The sequence below is a fragment of the Lagenorhynchus albirostris genome, chromosome 13, assembly GCF_949774975.1.
Source record: "Lagenorhynchus albirostris chromosome 13, mLagAlb1.1, whole genome shotgun sequence".
Lineage (NCBI taxonomy): Eukaryota > Metazoa > Chordata > Mammalia > Artiodactyla > Delphinidae > Lagenorhynchus > Lagenorhynchus albirostris.
Genome location: NC_083107.1, coordinates 21,275,180 through 21,285,834, shown reverse-complemented (window position 1 = coordinate 21,285,834; position 10,655 = coordinate 21,275,180). Strand labels below are relative to the sequence as shown.

Genomic DNA, 10,655 nt, shown 5'->3' with positions numbered 1-10,655 from the left:
TCTAAGAGGGCTCTATGTTTATCAATCCTCACAAATACTGTTGAAGTTCTATTTAATAAGTCTAGATCTCCAGCCTATTGTAAGCTAATTTCTTCTACACGTATTTAAATATCCTCTTTCTACTGCCAAATATGTAGCATCATAGACTACCCTGCCTACTTGGACTACTCACACTCTAAATCATTTTTCTATAAATAGAATGTGTGTACCCAGTAGAGAAGGTATGCAAGATAATACACTGAAGTTTCTAAAGACAATATTAAATTTTATATTTACTTTATGTTTAAAAAGTTGGAAAAATGAAGATCTTAATATTTGATGTGGGATATTGACCCTGCTGCTCACACTTTTTCTGAGCATTGGAAGCTCTCCAATCAGGCAAGGAGTGCAAAGACAAAGGTGTTCTGAATGGAAGTTTCTCGCCACCAAAGGGTTTAATAATGAGACTCATAGAGGAATGTATGCCTGGCCAAAAGAATTTACAGATTGTGTAAATTTATTATTTTTTTAAGACCAAACCTCACAAAATTGAGAGGTGGCTTTCAAACTTTCCTTCAAAGAAACCTTCCCCCCACCCCAGGTGAAAGTTTAAACACAGCCCCCCACTACCACAAGTAACGCAGTTGAGTTTCCCACTTTTGGGAAAATTGCAGAGGTCAGTACTTCTGGAGTGCAAGGACCCTCACCAAGAAAATACTACCTTCCTGATGATGGTATCTTCCCTGCCAGATAAGTATCAAAGAAAATATTGAGTGAAGAGAGTATTAATCCCACAAGTAGGAGAGACTGAGGGGAAAAGGATGAAGGTGACACTTCTACTCCCAATATGAGTTCTACCTCAGCCTTATTACTAGGAAACAACAATGACAACATAATTATTCTGAAAAGAAGATGATCAAACCTCTGAGTCCTGAGCATATATCACGGCTGGAGATAGATGTTAATGGCTATGTGAAGCAGTTGGTGTAGTTGGGATCTATAAACCACCCAACCAGCTCACAGATACTAAGCTCTGCAATTAAGTCAACACTTTCTAAGTCATATGATACTCAACTGGATAAAACATGACAAAGCTTCTCCTACAATTTCTTACATAATAGCAAAAGACAAAAATGCTTATGTATTTGGGTAAACCCTTGATCTTTTTGTCATTGTGATCGTGCCTGAAATAATACACAGAAAACAATATGGTGAAAAATAATGGTGCATTATTTTTTGGCAAATACTGTTAAAAGAATCATAGAAAAAACAGCTAAAGACTAGAATAAACAAGTGTAACTACAAATTGTGTAAGATTTTCTCAATAGTTGAATGGAAATACAGAGGCTTTTAACATAGCTCTGCTTAAGGTATTCAGTTCATAAATATCAATAATAAACTTCATAAAGAACTACATTTTGTAAACACTAAAGAGAAGATTAACAGTGTAAATATATTCTCAACAGTAAATTGCTTCATTAATGATAAAAAATATTATGATAAAAACTGGGTGTAAACAAGGTGCATTGAAGAAACTAACAGAATTAACCTGGGCTAACAGTACAGAGACTGCAACGTATGTGAAATGTATTAGTAGTCAAGCCATGTTACAGGAATACAGATGAAATCAGAAAGGTACAAAGTATTAGAGGTTATCACAGAAAATAGTTATGCTTATAAAAATAAAACTTTCTAAATATGATAATCTCTATAGTGCCATGAAAAGAGGTGAGAGTAGTATGAAAATCTTTTGTATAGCACAAAGTTCACCAGTCTCATGGCAAAGTCCATAAAGCACTGGTAAAGTGAATTGTACTGGTTTTTTTTTTTTTCAACAAAGACTCATGTTCCAAATTTGTTGTTATTTTCTGTGTTGAAAGAATCTAGCTATATTCTAGAAGGATATTTTTTAATATTCATTTGGAAATCATTTTGGACTCACATAAAAGTTGAAAACATAGTACAGAGAGTTTATGTGTACCCTTCACTCAGCTTCACCTACTGTTAACATTTTACATAACCATAATATAATTATAAAAACAGTGAAATAAACACTGGTACAATAGTATTAACTAAAGTATAGGACTTATTTGAATTTCACTAATTTTCCCATTTCACCATTTTTTGTTCCAGCATCCAATCCAGGATCTCACATTGTATTTAGTTTTCATGTCTCCTTAGTCTCCTCCAATCCATGACAGTTATTCAGTTTTTCCCTGCTCTTCGTGATCTTGATGTTTTTAATAAATAGTAGTCAGTTTGGGCTAGCCTTATGCTGCCTGGTGATCAGAATGATATGAATTTTTATCAAGAATACAACAGAAGTTATGTCCTCAGTGCAGTATATCAGGGGCACATACTACTGATGTGTCTTTTTACTGCTGATGTGTATTTTGACCATGTAGTTAAGGTGGTATCTACCATGTTTCTCCACTGTAATGTTACAATTTTTCTCTTTATAAATAATAAATATCACTTTAATTATTTACTTTGAGACTGCAGATGTACATTTTCTCCTCCTGTTTTTGCCTACTGATTTTGGCATTCATCAGAGGATCTTTCTTGCACCAATTATCACCATGTTTTATCCATAATGATGATTTCAAATTTCCTTCATTCTTTTTGTATTATTAATTAAAATTCTTCTGTAAGGAAGACCTGTCCCTTGTCTCTCTTTTTAAAAATTATTTTTTCAATTATTTATTTATATCAGTATGAATGCATAGATATTGGTTTATTCTATGCATTATAATCCAATATTGTCATTATTTATTTTGTTGCTAAAATTGTTCCAACTTTGGTTCATACAGCTCAGTCAATTCATTAAGGTTGGCTTCTGTGTCCTTTTGACTCAGGCCTATTTTTTCCAGCACTTCTTAATTACTAGAAGATATAATTGCAAAAAAAATCTCACATCTCATCTGTTCTTTTAAGTTGAAAGTTACATTTTTACTGCAAGTGAGAAAGTAGCTGTTTTATAAAGGAAACACATTCTATGGGGAGTTTGTAAATGCTTGATATTCTTTTCAATTTAAATGTTTTTTACCCAAACTAAACAACAATATCATCTATGAAAAGTCAAATGTACACACTTAACAAGCAAAAGATTCTAATCTACTCAAAATCATCCAGTGAAGGTCCTTCCTGTGAAATTTTACTGTTGTTTTTAAACTTAGTTCTTAAAAGCACATAAATGCAATATGTTTCACTTGCTTTGTAAGAAAATCTTCTTGGCATCATCACAGAAGCTTTCCAAACACATTTTTACATAAAACTTTGCATTATAGATAGAAAAGAATACAAAATAAATAAATTTATTAAGTAGGATCACTGAAGTCTTATTTTCATTTAGATGTATATCCCTTTATGGACTATCATTTTCAGTTATGACAGATAATAAAGCCATGTAGAGAAATTAACTTCGAACCACACATAGGAGCCATTGCATCACAAAGCATCCAATCGATAGTTTCAAATTACAAATTAAATGTAATCAAATTTCTCTCACTTAAAGTATTGAAGAGTATTATGCCATTGGACAATATAATAGATATTTTTTAAACTTTATTTAGATCTTGAACTTACATATTGTCCACTCTTCATAATGTAAATGATATATTGCAATAGTCATACCTATAAGATTCAGAAATTAATATACTAGTAAGAAAGATGTATAGTCACTTTTTAGTAATGGAATGTTCAAAAAGTTTGAAAAGTGTGCTCTAAACATATTTATACTACCTGGAAATCTACATTTCTACACATAAAATAATACGGATTCTTGTTCCCTCTTGCCTACAGTAAAACCTACTATTTCTAAGAGCTACATGTCAAAAGGAAAACTTTAAACTCAGCACCTACTTGGTGCCTGTGCCCTGCTGAGTTGTTTTCTGAGAATTGAGTATCTAATAAAAAGATGACAGCAGGAGGAAGAGGGAGCACCAACCCTCCACCTGGCTCGCTGTTCCATTTTCTAGAGCTACAGAACCCTGGTTTCTGAGTCTACATATGGAAAATGTGATTTACAGTATCCCTGTAGGATGATGACAGTTTCAAGAGGAGATTTCTGGGCAGCTTCTGAGATGAGACGCACATTTGTTTTGTTTTGCTATGTTTTGTTTTTCTCTTTTTGAACCAGGTGCTTTTATTAGAGCACCATTCCAATTTTTCAAATTATGTTGATTATCAGTTTTATAGTTCAGTGTTGTGAGATTTTGTGTTTTTGTTGCAGTTATTGTCAGGTCTTCAATAGAATTTTAGTAATAAAAAGAGAATAAGCAATTGGAGGAAGATAAAGGAATAGAGTACTGGGAATGTATATTAGTGCTTTATTGTTTCCAGTAAACATTTTCAGTATGTTTCTACAAAGTTAATTGTTCAAGGATATTTTCTTGCAGAAGCTTTCCCATATGAGATAATCCTAACTGCATTAAATTAGTTAAAAAGTTATCCCAAACTGATCATCTCAGTTAAGATTCAGAACATAATTGACAAATTTTCCAGTGTAGACTTTTTTTTAACTTCAGAAGTCACCAACTGTAGGAAATATATTCTCATCATAAATACCAAGATTTTATATAACACAATTCATCTTTTTAAAAACTCCATCTTACCTGCTTTAAGAATTAATAAAGATTAAATATTTATATTTCAATGAACATTTCTCCCTTCATCCCCTTTCATCTTTAATTTGGTCCTGCAGGGTGAAAAATGCTTTAAGCTATGTTATAGATCTCTGAACTTCATAGAAGACTGATATACATAATCCCAATGAGAAATTCACTCTAAATATCAAAAAAACATAGAAATATACCCCAGGAGAAAAATCCAAAGATCAGACCTAAGCTGGACTGAAGACTATTTCAATTAAAATTTGAGTTCTGCAGATATCTGCAACAGAATGGCCTGTATTACTTAACCATCATTTGCAAGTCCATCCTAAAGCAAAATAAAAAGTTAGAAGTTTGTCTTAGGTAGCTTCCAATTTCCTCTTTTAATGTTATTATTATTATTAATTTTTCATCCAAGTGTCCACTCCTCCACAGACCCCTTTCCAATATGGCTTTTTCTCAAGGAGACACTAGTTAGAACCCAGTTTCTCTTAAAATATCAAATTAGAATTAATTTGTCATTTATTTGGAACCCAGTGTCACATATGTTACTTTATTAATGCTAATTTTAATAGGAAATTGGATTAAAACCCCCAAAGATTAACAATATCCTTAAAGTTGCAGTGCTGAAAACTGTCAGATTCAGAGGTAAAACCTTGAATCATCTTTCTCAAATTCTAGAATATGTTGTTACATCATATTCACACAAAAGTGGAATATTTCAGAGTTGAAAGCTCTATCTGATTTGCCCTCAAATCATATAGATAGCAGCTGACAAAATGTGAACGCTCTGGAGTTTGACTTCACAGCTTTAAATCCCAGCCCTGACACTTGCTAGCTATGTGAATTTAGACAACTTGTACTTAAATTCTCTGCACCTCCATATGCCAACCAAGAAAATTATGCATAAGACATAATAACCATTCAAAGATTTACCAAGATAATTATAAAGTAATTTATGTAAAATGTTTAACACAATGCCAATCACATAAAAATCACTCAAAAATCATGAGCTTAAATGATTTATTAGACTGTGAGCTCCATTAGAGCTAAGAAAACATTTTCTAACTACTGTATCCCCAGACTTTCACCCAACCGAGTCACTGGAACCAAGGAGAAACTCAGTAGCTATTTAGAGAATGAATGAATGAATGAATGAATGAATGCAGTGTCTTGTCCAAATGAGCTGTTTGCTGAAAATGGTAATAAAATTACATGGGATTCTGATTGATTCCTTGTCATGAATCTGTTCCAGTTGCTTGAAACATATGGCTGTTCAATAAATATAATTTAAAGTGGCTGACGCCTATGTTTTCCATGAAGAGTCAGCAGGCTTTCAGCATGGGTATTCCTGTTACTTTCTCCTTCACCAAGACATATGTTGGAAAAAATATAAGATTTCTGAAAATTTTATTGAATTTTACACATTATAACTGCATAAATAGAACTGGTTATGCCTAAAGTCTATGAGCCATTTTTACGATGCTGGTTAATGGTGCTTTTATAAGACATGTGCTTTAGCATCACCTGAGTGTCAATGTCCACAGGTATAGTGTTTTGGCAAATCAGATAACAATGTTAAGTGGTGTGAAAGATTATTTGTTTGGAAACCCCTCTGTGTTTAATTTTTACTTTTATTACTCAAAATTTATTTTGGATGAGCTGGATGCATTCCAGCCTGTCATTAAGAATAAACACATTTTCTCCAAGCTTATGACATAACTTTTTTGTTACATACAAGAATGACTTCATTGGTCAATTGGCCAACTATCTAAAGAACCCCGAATAGATGACAATAATATCAACATTTTTGACAAACATTACTTCAAAAGTTATTGACTTAAATTATATAGCTCTTTAAAACAGCTTAAATCCTAAGCTTACTTAGATGAACACTTTTTAAGAAATATATCTACTTACTTTTAGCAGGGAATTGCATGATTTGTGTACCCTTGAAGAGCAATTGAGAATATCAGCTGTGAAAAAAACCTCTAGACTATAATTAGTATGGGTAAATTTTATGACATAGATTGTTGCAATCTCAATCATCCATAATTATTTCTGAAGATGACTCTGTCCACAGATGTTGTTTGGATCCAATTCTACACTGAATCATATTGGTCAGTCATTTACGACTGATTAGCCTCCTGAGTTTGTACAGGAATAAGCCAGCCTCTTCCCCACTTTCTATTTACCACTAAGTTGCATGATTGTACCCTTAATCAGAAACTTTGCATAACTGCACTCCAGATTCTTGACAGAGAATATAATCTGCAATTTCAGCCACCCATCTCTCATGGAAGTCTCAGGAGAGACAGAAAATGTTAAAGAAGATTGCTCAAAATGCAGGAGGTACATTCATTTAACTATACATCATGAATTTTACCTTTAGGAAGAGTCAGGCTAAGAATGTTGCAAACCTGCACTAAGGTATCTGGCCTGTTATAAAATTGCTTTTTCATTTTATGTTTAATAGTGAGGAATATTATAAGTACTATTTTTGCCATGGCTCATTATGCTGTAAAGCATACATCTCTGGAAGTCTATGGAAAAAATAAATTAAATAATGTGTTTTATTATACATTTTCTATAAATATATAAAATATAAATTTATCTATATTTAAATAATTATATTATTTATATATGTATATATTATTTATTTCTATGTACATCCTTTGGGCCACTTTTATGTTTTTAACTAATGGACTCATTACATATTATACTTCATCATATTTTTTGTTTGGGCGTTTTTTTAGTTGCTGTTTTTAGAAACTCAGTGCCAAATTTCTAGCCCATGTTATCAAAAGAAAAATTCACAAATTTTTGTGTACTAAGGTGACCCAGCTTTATCTTATTTTTCTACATTTATTCGGATTTTTCCTAATTTTTCACCTTTTCAACTAGATAAGTGTTTATCTGTTTAATTACGTATATTCAACTATATTTAGATAAAAATTATTCACAAACACATACCAGATTACAGGAGCCTTTGCCATTACAATGTTGCCCATTGACCAGTCATGTCACAGCAAAGTTCTTTTAATTTAATACATATGTTCCCAATTTTAGAGTTACCTGACCTCTTACTAACATTTATGTATCACCTTAACACCAAACCTTTGTAAAAGACACTTCCTTTGGCTTTCACGCACCATACTTTTCAGGATTGTCACACTTTTTCTTCTATCTCTTAGACACTCCCACAGTCTCACTTGTGAGATCTTTGTATTCTTATCTGTTAAATGTCAATGTCCTTTCCCTTCGTCCTTTGCCATGTGAAATATCCAAGTGAAAAAATCACATCTATTTGTTTAGTTCCAATTATCTATTAATTATTTTAAAAATCCAGATATCTAAACCAGCATCTCCTCTATCACACACAACTGATTATTGCCATAAAAATCATAAAATCAGCATGTCTAAAATTTATCATGATCTTTCCTCTCCAAATCTGTTTATCTTTCTAGGTTCCCTACCTAAGTAAAAGGCCCTAAGCCCCAAACTAGAAAATCATTCTTAAATCAGCATACACTTCACTTCCCATATTCAACTACTTACCTAGTTCTGACACCTGTATATCCTAAACATTTCCTAAATCTACCAGGTCTGCATTCACCTCAGCTGCTGCAGTTCAAGGCAATACCATTTCTGTGCAGCGTTATGACAACATCCCCTAAACAGTTTCCTGGTCTCCACTAAAGCTTCTTCTCAATACATTCTACAGTCTGCAAAAGAATGTGATTCCCCAATGTAGAATGGACGAAGACCCTGTGGTGGATGACAACATGAAAGGGAGAAGAAACTGTTAGAAGCCACTGGTAGACCACACTGAGAGATGGAGAGTGATAAAAGAGAATGCTGAAGAGGTTGGATCAGATCAAATAACACAGGGCTTTATAGTCATGTTTAAGACTTAAGTTTTTATTCTAAGAAAGTAGGATAGCATTAAAATATTTCAACTAAATAAACAACATCACTATTTTAAAAATAAAATACTCTGCTAAAAGTGGAGTCCACTTTGCAGCACTGGTCTACAAAATAAGGTATATAAGCAGTTTATTAGAAGGAAAGAAAAAAGAAGCCACTATTTAGGTAATCTCATTATTTAAAATTTTTATTTTGTATACTTTTAAAAATAATGAATCAAAGGGCATATATTAAGATGCTGCTCAGAAATAACTTTCTAGAAAAGAATTTATGATCCAAAAACTGTGTAGATATTTATGTAGATAGAGGGAGACCAACTAGATTGCTATTTCATTAGATGAATGGAGAGTTTATGGTATCTCACATTATCGTGGTGATGGCTAAGATAGAGTCAAATGTATTAATAAAAGAGATATTTAGAATGAAGTGTCCCTTCCTCATTATGGTCTAAATTAAAATGGATTGCAATAGCTCTAAAACATTTCTTTTGTGATAGTAAATGCCACCTTGACAAGCAGAGTTCAGAAGGGTTAAGGTTTAATGATTGTGTGCCTTTTAAATTATGCTTATTATACTGCTTTGGGAATCAGAAAAGACAAAAAATTGAGACTAAAACTTGAAAAGCTTATAAAGTTAATAGCTTCCTCTTAGAAGAACTAGGAAAATCACCTGATTCCTGAGGTTTGTTGCAGCAATGAACAAAGATGGCTAAGGGCCAATCTAGCTAATCTCTTAGTAATGACTTAATGTTTGACAGTAGTAAACAGCCTTGTTTATTCCACAGTCACATTTTGGACTTATTTTTCTTGATGATTATCTTGGATAGCTACTAGCCATTTGTGGTTACAAATATTCTAATATGTCAATTTGTATAGAAACTTCAAAATATTTATGATATTATCCCTTCCTTTAAAATCCCTATAAAATTATTTCCCATTTGACATAATACACCTATGTTTCTAAAAATTCCAAAACGTAGAGATTTGTTTTGATTTGTGACACATAATAAGAATTTTGATTTCTTCCCAATCTACTTTAATTATTTTATGTTGTTTTACAATTTTTCTGTGTTTTAATAAATGCACAATAGATGATTGGAACCCAGAATGGGAGATCTATTAATATCTTGAACTTTATAAAAAGAGATATTCTATTATAATAAATTTAATTTTTATAACATTATGCTGTATCATGGGTTAAAAGGATCCTATAAGAGACAAATTCTTCACTCCTTAAAATGTGCATAGGAAAAGATAGTCCACAGATAAACCACATGTTATTTTGAAGCACTTTTATATTGATAGCCATAAATTGACCAATATATAACTTTTATTTAAAGTTTTATATATTAGCTTCTTTTATTCAGTAATCTGCTGAATAAAATAAGCAAGATAAAGAAAAGATTACCTTTTATATAATTATACCTTGGGAAGTACATCTAAGACATCAACTCTAAAAGCTTTCCCCTTGTCTATTATTTTGATTGACTGAAAACTGCCTTTTAGGTGAGTTAAAGAATGAAACTTTATTTCATATAATTTTGTATTCATTATTCTCACTGTAAAAATGCTATACATAGAAAAAGCATATTTAAGATATAATTTTCCTGAATTATTTTCAAAACCATACTTACAATTCATGATAATACCTTTTCAGAATGTGTAACATATTTATAGTTTTTATAGAAGTACAAAATCTAAGTATTAAGTATATTTGAAATTTCAGCTCTCTTTATGAAAATCAATATGAGTGCAGAGATAAACTACATTTCAGTAGCAGACTAGAGGTTTGTCAGTGAATTTTTCAAACTATTCCCATTATTTTCTGATGGCAAAGACATCTCAAAAGAAGCATGATATGCTCTATGAATATCATCCAACTTCCTTGCTGCCTTACATTCAGCAATTGATGGTAGATTTGCTTTTTATGACAAGATGAATATATTCAAAATGCAGCTGTTATAAAAGTAGCTGACATTATGAATAAGAAATGGGAGGAAGGGTATTTCTGTTGAAGCTAATTTTAGGGAACTAGACAGGCATCAGTTTCACTCAGAATAGTGAAGGATTATCTGAAAATGCTGATATAGATTGTGTTAACACTACCAGTGCCCCATTATTAGTCATGGCTTCCTAGGGA

The 10,655-nt window shown here is 32.0% G+C and overlaps 1 non-coding gene across 1 annotated transcript; it reads right to left on the bottom strand.

Moving 5' to 3' along the window:
- Positions 1 to 577: 577 nt before the first annotated feature.
- Positions 578 to 737, bottom strand: LOC132532025 (U1 spliceosomal RNA). Its single transcript, XR_009544286.1, has one exon. It is a non-coding gene; the product is annotated as a U1 spliceosomal RNA (small nuclear RNA).
- Between the last annotated feature and the right edge of the window lie 9,918 nt (positions 738 to 10,655).